This window comes from Hyperolius riggenbachi, chromosome 4 (genome assembly GCF_040937935.1).
Source record: "Hyperolius riggenbachi isolate aHypRig1 chromosome 4, aHypRig1.pri, whole genome shotgun sequence".
Lineage (NCBI taxonomy): Eukaryota > Metazoa > Chordata > Amphibia > Anura > Hyperoliidae > Hyperolius > Hyperolius riggenbachi.
In genome coordinates, this window is record NC_090649.1 from 303,384,885 (window position 1) to 303,400,677 (window position 15,793).

Genomic DNA, 15,793 nt, shown 5'->3' on the forward strand with positions numbered 1-15,793 from the left:
GGGAACGATCGTTTCAAACGACTATAGTCGCATGTGTGTAGGCACCTTAAGTGGGATCTGATTGGTTCACTTTCAAGCTGCATAAAATTAACCACTTAACTACCAGCCCTGTTTTGTATGATCTGTGCTGGGTGGGCTCTTCAGCCCCCAGCACAGATCAGGTGGCAGGCAGGGCGATCAGACTTCCCCCCCCCCTTTTTTTTCCCACTAGGGCCACCGCCCAGTTGTGCCTAGCGGGGGGGCGCCTGAAAGCTCCCCTCCGCAGCCATATTCCCCCCTCCCCTTCTCAATATAGGCGGTACAGGACAACTATCCGTCCTGTAACTTCTCAGATAGGCTTCAGCCTATCAGATGGCGGCGATCCCCGATTCTCTTTATGACGCTAATTACGTCCCCGGGTGTTTACATTTAGCCTGCGAGCCGCAATCGTAGGCTCGCATGCTGTTCACGGAGCCCCCCTCCGTGAACTGACAGGAAACCCATGGAAACACAGGTAGAACCAGCCGCCACCGATCGGTGGCTGCTGGTCGTTAAGTGGTTAACATCCTATTGACTATCCCTAATCACCACTTTAACCCTCCTGTCACTATGATTATTTCCAGATTTTAGAGTCTTTTTAAATTGTTTCAAACCCTAAAATCAGAAATCAGTCTCTGCAGCAGCCCCTGCTCTCACTCACCTCCCTTGCCTCCAGCGCTGCAATTTTACCTCCGTCCTCTGGGTGGCGCTGTAACTCTGTGGTGAGATCGATGACGGCGATCTCACCAGAGTGATTCAGAGCCTCGGAGGACAAGAAGGAGAATGGCTACCGACATCTGGATCCCCCTGGAGGTGAGTAAAAACACCCACTGCGCGCTGTACTCTGCAAAGAGCTCCCGGCAGCCTCCAGGGAGGTTAAGAAACAATGGAATGTGGCTACAAAAAATGGCCAATGGTTTGCTTCTCACTACTTTTAGCTAGATTTTACTTTATTCAAGAGATTGGAGCTGTGGATCACTACTCACATAAAAGTGCTGATGAGTTACCCATATACTGTAACGGGTAACGAGTTCACACCAGCAGAAATATTTGCGCTAGTCTAGTTTAGGGGACCCAGCAGCAAACTTAATTGGGAAATTTTGCTAATGTGATTGAATGGACAGTACTTATTTAAATTGCCAGGTGTCAGATAGTTTGTAGTAAACTACACCCACATTATTCGGTCAGTCAGATTGCTTCTTGCTTTAGAGGGTGCTGTTATTCCAGACCTGTTCCCAGATTTTCAGTCCAAGTGCAAATGAGGCCTGAGTGTGAACTCTCCCTCCCACTCTTTTCCACAGGCAGCTGAAGAAAGTGAGTTAACCTCCTGTCAGCAGTTCCCATTCACTGGCTGGGTGCTTGGTAACGCTTGGGACTGGCAGTGGACAGGCCATCCCCCTGTAGAGTTGCTTCTGAGCATGGCTGTTACCATCTGACATGAGGCGGTTTTTGGCCACCAGGTAACGCCTCATGTCATATGTCATGACATAACATAGATGTTCTTCCACTAGAGAAAGCTTTCACCTCAGCAAAGGGTAGACACTCACCACAAGGGCCGACCCCCAGTTCCAGGTGGTCACATGCTTTGAGGGGATCTGGATCCCCTCCAGCCCTACAAACTTCAAGTGACTCAAAAGAATCCTCAAATATTGCAATTACAAAAAGGTCAGAACTGCAAGACAAAAGGAAATGATGATTAGGGATGGTCAGTGACACACTAATTGACCTAAATGGTCAGATGCTGCATCTCACTGGTCCATATTTCCAAGCTGCATTAATTATCAACATCTCATCGACAACTCTTAAAGAGAATCTGTATTGTTAAAATCGCTCAAAAGTAAACATACCAGTGCGTTAGGGGACATCTCCTATTACCCTCTGTCACAATTTCGCCGCTCCTCGCCGCATTAAAAGTGGTTAACAACAGTTTTAAAAAGTTTGTTTGTAAACAAACAAAATGGCCACCAAAACAGGAAGTAGGTTGATGTACAGTATGTCCACACATAGAAAATACATCCATACATAAGCAGGCTGTATACAGCATTCCTTTTGAATCTCAAGAGATCATTTGTGTGTTTCTTTCCCCCATGCACTGAAGTTTCAGGCTGCTCTTTTCTTCTTGCAAACAGCTTTGCCCTTGTTTGTAATTCCTCAGTATGTGAAAGCCCAGCCAGCTCAGAGGACGATTTATCCAGCTGATTAGAGCAGCTTCTCTCTTATCTAAATAACACACAGGCAGTGTGCATAGAGGGGCCAGAAAGGGTGAGTTCATAGCAGAACCACAACACTGAAGAACTTGGCAGCCTTCCAGACACAGGCCGACAAGTCTGACAGGGGAAAGATACATTGATTTATTACAGAGACTGTCATAGTAGAAAGTGCTGCAGTAAGCCAGAACACATTAGAATAGCTTTTGGAACATGTAGGATGATAAAAAACAGGATGCAATTTTTGTTACGGAGTCTCTTTAAAGGAATACTATCGATTCACATATTTTTTTTCAATTGACACAGGAATTGTTTGGGAAGTACTGCTAAGTACTGGTGTATACATTTTAGTAGCAACTTCTTTGTTTACTGTTATCAAAATACATTCAAACTTTACTGACGCCAAAACTGACAGCTGACTGAGCCATGAGGAGAGGGGAAATTCCCCTCACACTTGATCAGTTAACTCTATGTGTAGCTCTGTGTGTGACAGAGAAGAGAGCTCCTAAGGGCTCATTTCCACTATCGCGAATTCGCATGCGTTTTTCGCATGCAAATTCGCATAGCAATACAAGTGAATGGGACTGTTTCCACTTGTCAGGATTCCTTTGCGTTTTTCTGTGCAGAAAAAATTCGCATGGCAGAGCCATCAGAATTCGCATACCGCATACCGCTATGCGAATCGCATACAATGTATTTAATAGGAAATTCGCATGAGGTTTGGGTATGCGAATTTTCATGCGAATTTTCATGCGAATTCGCATAGAAACAATGGAAAAGCACACCAGCACTGCCATGGTTAAATTCGCATACATCGTCATCCATGCGAATTCGCGTGCGAATACGCATGAAAATTCGCATGGACCCGCATGCGAATTTCGCATCCGCATGCGAATTTTTACCGCGGCGATTCGCACCGCACAAGTGGAAATGCAGCCTAACAGCTGCAGCTCCTGTGTCCTGTGTTTCTGACTGACATGTCTGAAGAGAGCAGAGGAAATGTAACTAATTGTCACAGCTTTTTCATACTGTTTTTGCTTTCAGAGTTTGATATGTTTGATATTTTCTTTCTGTAGTCTGATTTGCAACTCTGGCTGTGCATTGAAGCAGACACCCCTTCTGCAATTGATTTGTCCCAATATACCTAAATCCTACCCTCAATAAATTACAGCTTTTGCCTCTGATATTTAACATGAAAAGTAGGAAAATGTTTACACAGCTACTTAGACATTATTTGCACACTGTCATTTTAGAACACTTGGGTATCGATAGTATTCCTTTAATGATGATGATGATGATAATAATATATTATCCTCTCAAAGCACTGGACAACGGAAGATACAAAAATGGGTGCATAATATAGAGGTGGTATGCAACCTACATGTGACCATAAGACCATAAATACAAGACCATAAATACAGGTTGTGGCTAAGAAAACATACAGCTATTGCAGAAAACTGAAGAAAGAACACCGCTCTTGACAGGTTACTTCTGCGGGCATGACATAGAACTGGATCCAGAAGAAACAAAGTTTCGAAAGCTAGCAAGGAAGTCTTGTACAGTTGGTCATTGAAGGTATTACCTAAACAACTTTTGTTATGTTTTCAGATTTTCTCCTTGACTAACACCATATACAACTGGATTGTCAGGTTATTTAAAGTAAGCTGCATATCGAGACTGTTACTTCCTTTGTTAGACGTGACAAATGTGAGATGATTCTATGAGAGAATAAAAGAAGACTGTGTGGAGGATGGAGTTTTTGGATGGAGTGGTATCAGAAATTTAGTAAGGAGATGAATGGAGAGGACAGATGGAGGAGAACATTGTTAGGAGAATTTCAACTGGCTCCTTTGGGTACTTGCTGCTAGTGGAAGGTTTGGAAAAGAGGTGTAGTGGCTGACAGCTAGAACTTAATTCACATCCAGGGCCGTTTCTAGCCTTTTTGACACTCACACACTGGGCTGGCGGAGAGCAGGAGGGGGAAGGGAACACATAGTGGCACAAGGGGACAGAGGGAGGCACAAAGGGGACAGCAGGATCCTAGGCACAGTGAGAGAGGGATGTGCAGGGGGACAGAAGTAGCCCAAGGTGACAGAAGGAGGCATAGGGGACAGAGGGAGGCACAGGAGGACAGAAGGAGGCACGAGGGCCAGAAGGAGGAACAGGGGGAGCTGAAAGAGGCAAACGGGGACAGAAGGAAGCACAGGGAGACAGAAGAAGGCACAGGGACACAGAAGAAGGAGGCACAAAGGGGGACAGTAGGAGGAACAGGGGGCAAAGGTCACACAAGGGAACAGAAGGAGGCACAGGAGGGCCGAAGGAGTCACAAAGAGGCACAGTAGGAGGCACAGGGGGGCAGAGGTGGCACAGGGGGACTGAAGGACACACAGGGGAGCAGAGGTGGCACACGCAGGAGTCTAAAGGGGGCATAAAGGGGGACAGAAGGAGTCTAAAGGGGGCATAAAGGGGGGCAGAAGGAGGCACAGGGGGAGAGGGAGAGGTAGCACAGGGACCACAGTGAAGGCTGCCTGCAACATACACTATCCGGACCTAGTGATTTCTGCTCTCCAGGGGACCCCGATACTGCTGCTCCTCAGGACACTGAACTTACTGCTGCTGTAAACATGCAGCAGAAACAGATGATAGATAGGTATCACCTAAATAACTTTTGTTATGTCACCAGTTGACTGTAACTGAAACTGTGTACAAAGCTTTAGGATACAGGTGGCTGAGTCCAGCAGCAAAGTTAAAGGGACCCTGAACAGAGGTTAAAAAGAATGTAAATCTGAACTTGCCTAGGGCTTACTCCAGCCCCCCATAGCCCGAGAGGTCCCTCAGCATCCTCTGGGTCCCCTCCATGATCCCACTGGCGGCTCCAGTATGTGCGCGACTTTCGGCAAAAGTCGCGCATGTATGGCCCGTGCAGGCACCCAGCTCATTATTGCGCCCGTCGCCGTAAGCGTCCTGCTCATGTGCGGTATCCGAAAGACTGAACCGAAGTACGCCAAGTTTATAGAGCCGCCAGCGGGATCACAGAGGGTACCCAGAGGACACCAAGGGACCTTGTGGGCCATGGCGGGCTGGAGGAAGCCCCAGGTAAATCCAGATTTGTTTTTTTTACCTCTGCTTAGGGTCCCTTAAAGTAAGGATGGAAGAGATGCTAGTCTTTTAGTCATCATGCAGTGAAAGTAAAGTTACAGCAGTGCTAATGCTACTCGTGGTGGAGTATAGCCTGAAGAGAAGATGGCGCATCCCAAACGGGCCTGGGGAACATAGAAGCAGCACCCCATAGGTAAGTAATGGTGCTCCCCAAACGCCCACTCCTCCAAATTTACATTTGTGCTCAGTTCGCTTTAAAAGCAAGTGTAACAGCCGGTGGGGATACCGCCGCGGCAGAGCGGCATGGATGCCGTCTCCACGTGTCAGCCGGCGGCGGTCCCCGCCTCGCTGCTACACACAGGTCCTTCGGCCGCAAACAGGGCACGCATTGCGCGTTCGCGCGCCCGGCGGCAGGACCTTTATGCAGCAAGACAGGGAGTCAGCTGACTTGCTGGTCAGCTGACTCCAACTAGACATGGGATTGGCTGGGCGGCGCTACAGATGTGCTCCCAACATATAAGGAGCCAGGTATCACTTGCTCCTCGTCTGCTGTCGTGAATACATTCGTGTTAGCGCTCAGACCTTAGTCCAGTTGCCTAGGTGTTGATACCAAGGACGTCACACCTTAGATTAGGATTGTATTTATATATTTACCTGTGTTTTGACTCTGGCTATCCCTGACCACTCTTTTCTCTAATCGCTCTTGTACTTCTGCCTATCTGATTCAAGTTGCCGACCCTGCCTGTTTACCGACTCTGAATCAGCCTTCCGTTTCTGTACTGCTGCCGCCTTCTCTGTTGCCGAACCTCGGCTTGTCTGACCTTTCTCCCTTCAGTGGAACGTCTCCCACTGTAGGGTTATCCCTGAGGCTTGCCTCTCCGAGACGCCTGCCCTAGCAGACAATTACTGCCAGGAGCCGAGATTCCTCTCTTTGCCTGGATTGAGGATCTCACACACAGGGTTCCCATTCAGAGGTAACCACACCTCTGAGGAATCGCCGTGTGGTGGATTTTTCCACGATCGTGTGAATTATTTATTGCCGTTATTGTTTATTACTGTATTAGGTGTACGGAGGTTAGTTACACTTGTATTATTGGCGATACTGCAGATCACCAATAATCAGATTCTCTCTGTGTGCTGACACCGATCCTTACAGCAAGTAACAAATGCTTCTTACACTGTGCGACTAATTACTTGTGCAGCCAGGTGGAAATTTCTGAACAGACGCATTACAACAATATTCCAAGCTAAGTACACAAAATAGTGTTGACAGTTTTGCAAATGTTAGCAGTCAGTTCTGGAAGTTCTTAGTTGGCTGCAGATTGTAATGGAAAGATATTTTTTAATAACCTTAAATTTCAAAAATAATTCTGCAGCACCCATGTATATTTTTTTTAGAAATGTTATTACAAAAGTAGAATTTCAGTTTCTGGTTAAGGTGAGCAAAACTGAGCAGCACGTTACATTGCAATTCTGGGGTCTGACTGTACTGGGGTTTGATTTACTAAGATTCTCCAGGACTGGTGCTCATTGGAGATTAACGAGGACTCTGGTCGCAGGCCTGACTTTAGAAAAAGCCATCTGCCTAATGGTGACAAGGGTTTGCAGCGCTCTGCAGGGTCATATTGGATTACAGCAAAAATTGCTGTGAGAAGAAAGAATTAAAGGGAACCCGAGCTAAGAGGGATATGGAGGCTGCCATATTTATTTCCTTTTAAACAATACCAGTTGCCTGGCAGTCCTCCTAATTCTGTGTCTCTAATACTTTTAGCCATGGAACCTGAACAAGCATACAGAAGATCAGGTACTCTGACTCATCTGACTCAGGTTTTACTGGATTAGCCATTTGCTGGTTGCAGGGTTTTGACTCAGACTCTATGTATGCAAGAAGATCAACAGGGCTGCCAGGCAACTTGCATTGTTTACAAGAAAATAAATATGGAAGCCTCCATATCCCTCTCACCTCGGGTTTCCTTTAAATCTGAGGCAGTGCAGCTGCAGGCCCATGCACTCACCTGAATGAAAACATTTATAATAAACCAGATCAGGTTTGAAGGATAACTTAAAGTACACCTGAAGTGAAAATGATATAGAGGCTGCGGTAGTGTGGAACACACACCTGAAACAAGCATGTAGCTAATGTAGTCAGACTTCAGTCAGAAAAATCTGATCTGCATGATTGCTCAGGGTCCATGGCTAACAGTATTAGAGGCAGTGGATCAGCAGGACAGCCAGACAATCTACATCATTTGAAAGGAAATATATATGTCAGCCTGCCTATTCTTCTCACTTCATGTGTGCTTTAAGATCTGGAGAAGCTTCTATAACTTTGATTTGGAAATCGGAAATGTAGATAAATTTGCAGAAATACAGGAATTTTCTACAGCGCTCAATACAATATAGTGGCATGAATGAACTGTATACAGTATGTGTGAATATTGTGTATATATAGTTCATATAAATACAGAATAATAATAATAATAATAATAATAATAATAATGTCAGTTGTATTCACAGGTATGTGTGTGCCACACTCTGGATATTTTCAGTACTGCAGTTATAGAGTAAAACCAAAAATGTAAACCTAAAAATGTTGACGGACTACTTACCCATTGTACCCCTACCCTACCCCCTTCCATGTCCCCCATTTCCCCTTGCTTTCGCAATGCCTGTATGAATCTTGGTCATGCCAAGAAAGCAATTTTTTATTTGATTTGAAAAATGTTGGATACTGCATGTCCAGACTTAATTTATTAGCAGGACCTCAAATTGGGCTCTATTCACAAAGGGCAGGTCGGTAAAATAATTGTCTTCAGTAAAATACCTCATCTGGTATTTTACAAACATGCCTCAATTCACTAATCCCTGCTCAGTGAGGCCCAGTGCACACCGGGCGGATCCGCCGGCCGCATCCGCCTGAAAATCCGCGTGGCTGATGTATCTCTATGGGATGGTGCACACCGGCGGTTTGAGGTTTTTAGCAAACCGCGAACGTGCCTCTTGCTGCACGTTTGCGGTTTGCTTAAAACCTCAAACCGCCGGTGTGCACCATCCCATAGAGATACATTAGCCACGCGAATACTGAGGCGGATGCGGCTGGCGGATCGCATCAAGATCCGCCCGGTGTGCACTAGGACTAAACCCCATCATCCGCACCCAAAACTTCTAGCGTTTTGTGGATCTGCTAGCGGTTTTGGTGTGCACTGGGCCTGAGTGTGATTTACCAGCATGTAGCAGGTCAGCAAGCAGGCAGGGGAGCTGTGTGTAGGACTCTAAGGGCCCATTTCCACTATCGCGAATTCGAATGCGTTTTTCGCATGCAAATTCGCATAGCAATACAAGTGAATGGGACTGTTTCCACTTGTCAGGATTCCTTTGCGGTTTTCTGTGCAGAAAAAAAAAAAAAAATAAAAAATAAAAAATAAAAATCGCATGGCAGAGCCATCAGAATTCGCATGCCGCATGCCACTATGCGAATCGCATACAATGTATTTAATAGGAAATTCGCATGCAGTTTGGGTATGCGAATTTTCATGTGAATTTTCATGCGAATTCGCATAGAAACAATGGAAAACACACCAGCACTGCCATGGTTAAATTTGCATACATCGTCATCCATGCGAATTCGCATGAAAATTCGCATAGACCCGCATGCGAAATTCGTATCCGCATGCAAATTTTTACCGCGCCGATTCGCACCGCACAAGTGGAAATGGGCCCTGAAGTTTACCCTTTAGTGCAATCCTGTTATCCCTTCAGATGTGCTGCAGCCACCAGGGGGAGCTCTTCTGTATGCTACAATACAAATGAGCACATCTAAAGGGATGCAGGGATGCCTTTTGAAAAATTACCTCCTCTGCTTTGCTACGATGGGCTCTATTCTCAGTGAGTTACCACATGAGTTAAATTAGGTAGTGACAAACACCGACCAAAATATCTCCATTTTCAAATTCACCATTTTTTTTCTCCCTAAATTACCTCATGCGGTAAAAGTGAGGTAAAGTGGGGTAATTACCTCAAAATTTATCTCCAATTTGAGATTCTCGGTTGAAAAGTTGGTGTTAATTAAGGATTTTTTTTTATCACCTACAAATGGTAGGTGATAATTTCCACTTCTCTGCTTTTGGCCTTCAGGATGGAGCCTTTTGAGCTTTCTTTGCTCGAGTTTATGTCAATTTTACATAGAAGGCAGAAAAGACGAGTGTGTCTAATCTCAAGGTGCACTTTCAGACCTTGTACAGTCTTTTAGATTATTTTATAGATGCCCAGGAGGAAATTCATCACTGCTTTAACAGATAAACAACAGCATAATAACCTTTAAAGAAAAACATTTTTTGTTACAGCTGGTACAAATCTAACAAAAAAATCTCCAGTATATGTACTTCCTGCTTTCATGGAAGCAGACATAGGGTTAACATTCTGTGTTTACACATTAGCTGCTCTGCTGAGGCAGCCAGCTGGCACAGCTGAGAGCTCAAATTACAGTTGTGATTATTCACAGATGAGGGGGAATTAAGGCTCATACACACATCAGACTATAGTCTTTGGAAAATGAAAGATCACAGACCAATCTTACCACCCTTCATGTAGTATGAGAGCCATACTCTACACAGTCTTTTCTATGGAGCTGAACTCCCCATCAGAAAAAAATCTTTGCAAGATGCTGCACACACAGATGCTGTACAGACACAAAAGATCAGTATCTGCAAAAGATCTGTTCCTGCCAAAAATCTATTCCTGCAAATTGCAATGATAGTCTATGAGATCTGCAGATCATCATACACACATGATTAAACTGACATTCATCTGCAGATCAAGCAATCATCCGCAGATCTGAAAATCCATCCTGGTGGATCTGATCTGCAGATGAATGTCAGTTAAATCATGTGTGTATGATGATCTGCAGATCTCATAGACTATCATTGCAATTTGCAGGAATGGATTCTTGGCAGGAACAGATCTTTTGCAGATACTGATCTGTTGCATGTGTACAGCGGTCTTTGTGTGCAGCATCTTGCAAAGATTTTTTTCTGATGTGGAGTGCAGCTCCATAGAAAAGACTGTGTAGAGTATGGCTCTCATACTACATGAAGGGTGGTAAGATTGGTCTGTGATCTTTCATTTTCCAAAGACTATAGTCTGATGTGTGTATGCACCTTTAGACAGGCTAAATTACAGTGATGTGAAAAACTATTTGCCCCCTTCCTGATTTCTTATTCTTTTGCATGTTTGTCACACTTAAATGTTTCTGCTCATCAAAAACCGTTAACTATTGGTCAAAGATAACATAATTGAACACAAAATGCAGTTTTAAATGATGGTTTTTATTATTTAGTGAGAAAAAAAACTCCAAATCTACATGGCCCTGTGTGAAAAAGTGATTGCCCCCCTTGTTAAAAAATAACTTAACTGTGGTTTATCACACCTGAGTTCAATTTCTTTAGTCACCCTCAGGCCTGATTACTGCCACACCTGTTTCAATAAGGAAATCACTTAAATAGGAGCTATCTGACACAGAGCAGTAGACCAAAAGCACCTCAAAAGCTAGACATCATGCCAAAATCCAAAGAAATTCAGCAACAAATGAGAACAAAAGTAATTGAGATCTATCAGTCTGGTAAAGGTTATAAAGCCATTTCTAAAGCTTTGGGACTCCAGCGAACCACAGTGAGAGCCATTATCCACAAATGGCAAAAACATGGAACAGTGCTGAACTTTCCCAGGAGTGGCCGGCCGACCAAAATTACCCCAAGAGCGCAGAGAAAACTCATCCGGGAGGCCACAAAAGACCCCAGGACAACATCTAAAGAACTGCAGGCCTCACTTGCCTCAATTAAGGTCAGTGTTCACGACTCCACCATAAGGGCTGGAACCCACAGGAGCGCTTTTGGCAGCGTTTTGGCAGCACTGCGATACGCTAGCAGTTTGCCAAAACGCTGGGCTAATGTTAATGGATGGGGCAACTTCCACAGGAGCGTTTGCGTTTCTCAGAAACGCAAACGCAGGACGTGCAGCATTTTGGGAGCGTTAGCGCTTCAATGTAAAGTATTGAACCGCTAGCGGAAACGCTCAGCAAAACCTAAACTGAGTGGTTTTGCTAGCGTTTTGCGGTTCAGCACACTGTAACACAATGAAAAATAATTCACAGGACCAATCAGGATAAAAACGCAAAACGCAAAACGCTAGGCACCCGCTGGGGAAAAAAATACAATGTTGCAAAACACAACCCAAAACGCGCATGAATCCGCTTGCAAACCGCTCAGACAAAACGCTAGCGGTTGCGTTTTGCGTTTGCGGTTTTCAGTGGGTTCCAGGCCTAAGAAAGAGACTGGGCAAAAACGGCCTGCATGGCAGATATCCAAGGCGCAAACCACTGTTAAGAAAAAAGAACATTAAGGCTCGTCTCAATTTTGCTAAAAAACATCTCAATGATTGCCAAGACTTTGGGGAAAATACCTTGTGGACCGACGAGACAAAAGTTGAACTTTTTGGAAGGTGCGTGTCCCGTTACATCTCACGTAGAAGTAACACAGCATTTCAGCAAAAGAACATCATACCAACAGTAAAATATGGTGGTGGTAGTGTGATGGTCTGGTGTTGTTTTGCTGCTTCAGGACCTGGAAGGCTTGCTGTGATAGATGGAACAATGAATTCTACTGTCTACCAAAAAATCCTGAAGGAGAATGTCCGGCCATCTGTTCGTCAACTCAAGCTGAAGCGATCTTGGGTGCTGAAGCAGGACAATGACCCAAAACACACCAGCAAATCCCCCCTCTGAATGGTTGAAGAAAAACAAAATGAAGACTTTGGAGTGGCCTAGTCAAACTCCTGACCTGAATCCTATTGAGATGTCGTGGCATGACGTTAAAAAGGCGCTTCATGCTAGAAAACCCTCAAATAAAGCTGAATTACTACAATTCTGCAAAGATGAGTGGGACAAAATTCCGCCAGAGCGCTGTAAAAGACTTGTTGCAAGTTATCGCAAACGCTTGATTGCAGTTATTGCTGCTAAGGGTGGCCCAACCAGTTATTAGGTTCAGGGGGCAATTTCTTTTTCACACAGGGCTATGTAGGTTTTGAGTTGTTTTTTTCTCACTAAATAATAAAAACCATAATTTAAAACTGTATTTTGTGTTCAATTATGTTATCTTTGATCAATAGTTAACGGTTTTTGATGAGCAGAAACATTTAAGTGTGACAAACATGCAAAAGAATAAGAAATCAGGAAGGGGGCAAATAGTTTTTCACATCACTGTATATACATACGGGGTGCATTTATATATGTTTTCCTTCTGTCCTGTGCAAGAGTTGAGGTCCCACTTTAAATGTGACAGGCTTTCCTGGGTCGTCTCTGTGTAACGGCAACACCAATCAGGATTGGGAATTTAGACATAAACAGCTCCAACCTTGTGCACAGCCTTGACGTACTAATCGATGGGGATTTGAGTTTCAGAAACCAAATTTCATCTGTAGTTAAATCTTCCTACTTTCATCTGAAGAACATCGCAAAGATTAAACATCTGATTCCCCCAGAGGATCTTCCAACCCTAGTTCACGCCTTCATCACATCACGGCTGGACTACTGCAATGCCCTTTATGCTGGCCTCCCCAAAAAGGACCTGCGTCGCCTGCAATTAGTGCAAAATGCTGATGCCAGATTGCTAACAAACCAGCCTTGCCACTGTCACATTACACCGATCCTTCGCTCACTGCACTGGTTACCAGTAGAATGGAGAATACGCTTCAAGATTGGACTGCTGACATTCAAATCCCAGCACAATCTGGGCCCTGGATACATGAAGGACTTGCTGAAGCTGCACCACACCTCTCACAACCTCAGATCAGCAAGTTCTATAAACTTGGTCACTCCCAGAGTGCACCTCAAAAAATCTGGAGATAGAGCCTTCTGTCATGCTGCCCCTACTCTTTGGAACTCCCTGCCACACCCAGTAAAGACAGCACCATCCCTGGAGCTATTCAAATCCAGACTGAAAAGCCACCTGTTTAGCCTGGCATTTCCGGACTTATAAAATTCTTCCTCTGTACCACGATGGTTTGAGCCATGCTTATGCGCTTTGAGTCCTGTGGGAGAAAAGCACTTTACAAATGTTATTTGTTGTTGTTGTAGTAATGGGTGACAAGCATATGGGCTGCCCTACAGTGGTCAAAAAAGCCTTTAATTCCTGTACATATTACTGACAGTTTTATCACCTGTTTTATCACCTGTTTTACTGCACTTTTATCAAACATTTATCACACTTGGTACTTTTTTAGTGAATAGTCACTATTTTCTCTATTTTTAGTGAATTATCACTGGAGGTAATTTTTTACGCAAAAAAGAGTTACCGCACATGGTTTTGTGAATAGAGCCCATTGAAAGTCCCACCCAATTACCCTGTAGGGGTGTAAGGCTCTCCCTATTGGCTGCCTGGCTCTCCCCAAAGGCTGTCTGTCAAATCTATGGCACAGAGACAGCATGGGGAGAGCAAGTTATTGGCTGCTGTGAGCTGTAGAAAATTACCGAACACTTTTGGCCGGTAAACTTTATGCTGAATTTGTGAATTTACATTTTCTGTGCGGTGATGGGTTTAGTGAATTGGAATGTGGGAAGGTGATTGGTATTGGTTTTCAGCATTACCAAATGCGGTAATGCTTTGTGAATAGATCCCATTATGACTTAAAGGGATACTGTAGGGGGGTCAGGGGAAAATGAGCTGAACTTACCCGGGGCTTCTAATGGTCCCCCGCAGACATCCTGTGTTGGCGCAGCCACTCACCAATGCCCGGCCCCGCCTCCAGTTCACTTCTGGAATTTCTGACTTTAACGTCAGAAAACCACTGCGCCTGCACGCCCGTGTCCTCGCTCCCGCTGATGTCACTAGGAGTGTACTGCGCAGACACAGACCATACTGGGCCTGCGCTGTGCGCTCTTGATGACATCAGCGGGATCGAGGACACAGCAACGCAGGCGCAGTGGTTTTCAGACTTTAAAGTCTGAAATTCCAGAAGTGAACCGGAGGCGGGGCCGGAGCATCGGTGAGTGGCTGCGCCAACACAGGATGTCTGCGGGGGACCGTTAGAAGCCCCATGTAAGTTCAACTCATTTTCCCCTGACCCCCCTACAGTATCCCTTTAAAGGAGTTATCAGGGAAAATACAACAAATGAGCTTTACTCACCTGGGGCTTTCCCCAGCCCCTTGCAGCCGACTGTCCCACGCTGTCATCTTCGCTCCCCGCCACTGTCCCGCTCTCGCCGCACGGTGCAGAGGACGACCGTGGGGGTCGGCCTTACTGCGCCTGTGCGAATCGCCGCTGCCAATCATGGCCACGTGGTCAGCGGTGAACTGCGGACCACATGGCCATGATTGACAACGGCGATTAGCGCGGGCGGGACAGCAGCGGGGAGCAGAGATGACAGTGTGGGACAGTCGGCTGCAAGGGGCTGGAGAAAGCCCTAGGTGAGTAAAGCTCATTTGTTGTATTTTCCCTGATAACTCCTTTAAGTCATAATGGGCTCTATTCACAAAGCATTACCGCATCCGCTGGAGAGATACTTAGAGGGCACACTTCTCCTGCATAGCTGGCTCCGATGACGTCAGTGATGGGAGCTGGTTCTCATAGTTGCAGGCAGCGGAGGACGGTGGCGTGGGAGCGATCTGTGCGTATGGGGCTGGAGGAAGCCCCAGGTACGTATAAAATCTTTCTTTTGTCTCTGGTTCCCTTTAGTGCCCCTCTTTCTTATGTCAAAAAGTTGGGCGGCAGAAGTGAGCAGTCTCCGACCGACCAGTCGTAAACTGCTAACGAGGGATCCAGCGCTGGAAAACAGGGACCGTAGGAGGACCAGGACGGCTTTATAGGACCCAGAGCCTTTCCTCTCCTTAGTAAAAAAAAAAAAAAAAAAAAAAAAAGGATATCTGATGCTCCAGACTCCCTTTAATGGGCTCTATTCACAATCTCATATGCGGTAAGAGATTTTTTACTGCTATATTGCCGCCAGTGATAATTTCCGCATTTTTTTCACATTCACTAAAAATGTTCTGCATGTTTCCCGCATGCGGAAACAATGCGTGAAAAAATTTGGGAAACATGCATAATTACATAGTAAACATGCGGAAACCATGCGGGAAAAAAAGTGGCATAAAAAACTTGTCCAAATAAAAAAAATTAAAGTTCAGCAAACACAGCACTCAAGTCTCCAGACTCCATTTAAGTCAATGGGAAGCGAAATACATCACAAAGTACTAGTAGGTGATAAAAAAATCAGTAGTTGAGTCAGAAATAAGGCCCCCCTTTTTTGGGTGAATTTTGATTTTTTTTTTTTTTGCGGGAACTACCGACTTTTACCGCATTTTTTTACGCTTGTAGATAATTAATGTGTAAAATTTTACGCATGCTGTAAATGTTCATGCGTGCAATTTTGTGTATGTCAAGATGGTCTCATTTCAGTCGGGAACTTACCGCAAGTGCAT

At 45.0% G+C, this 15,793-nt stretch overlaps 1 protein-coding gene across 3 annotated transcripts in view; it reads right to left on the reverse strand.

Annotated features, from left to right (window-relative positions):
• Positions 1–15,793, reverse strand: part of SLC18B1 (solute carrier family 18 member B1) — a 176,680-nt gene that overhangs the window by 159,935 nt on the left and 952 nt on the right. The gene's annotated exons all lie outside the window — the stretch shown is intronic.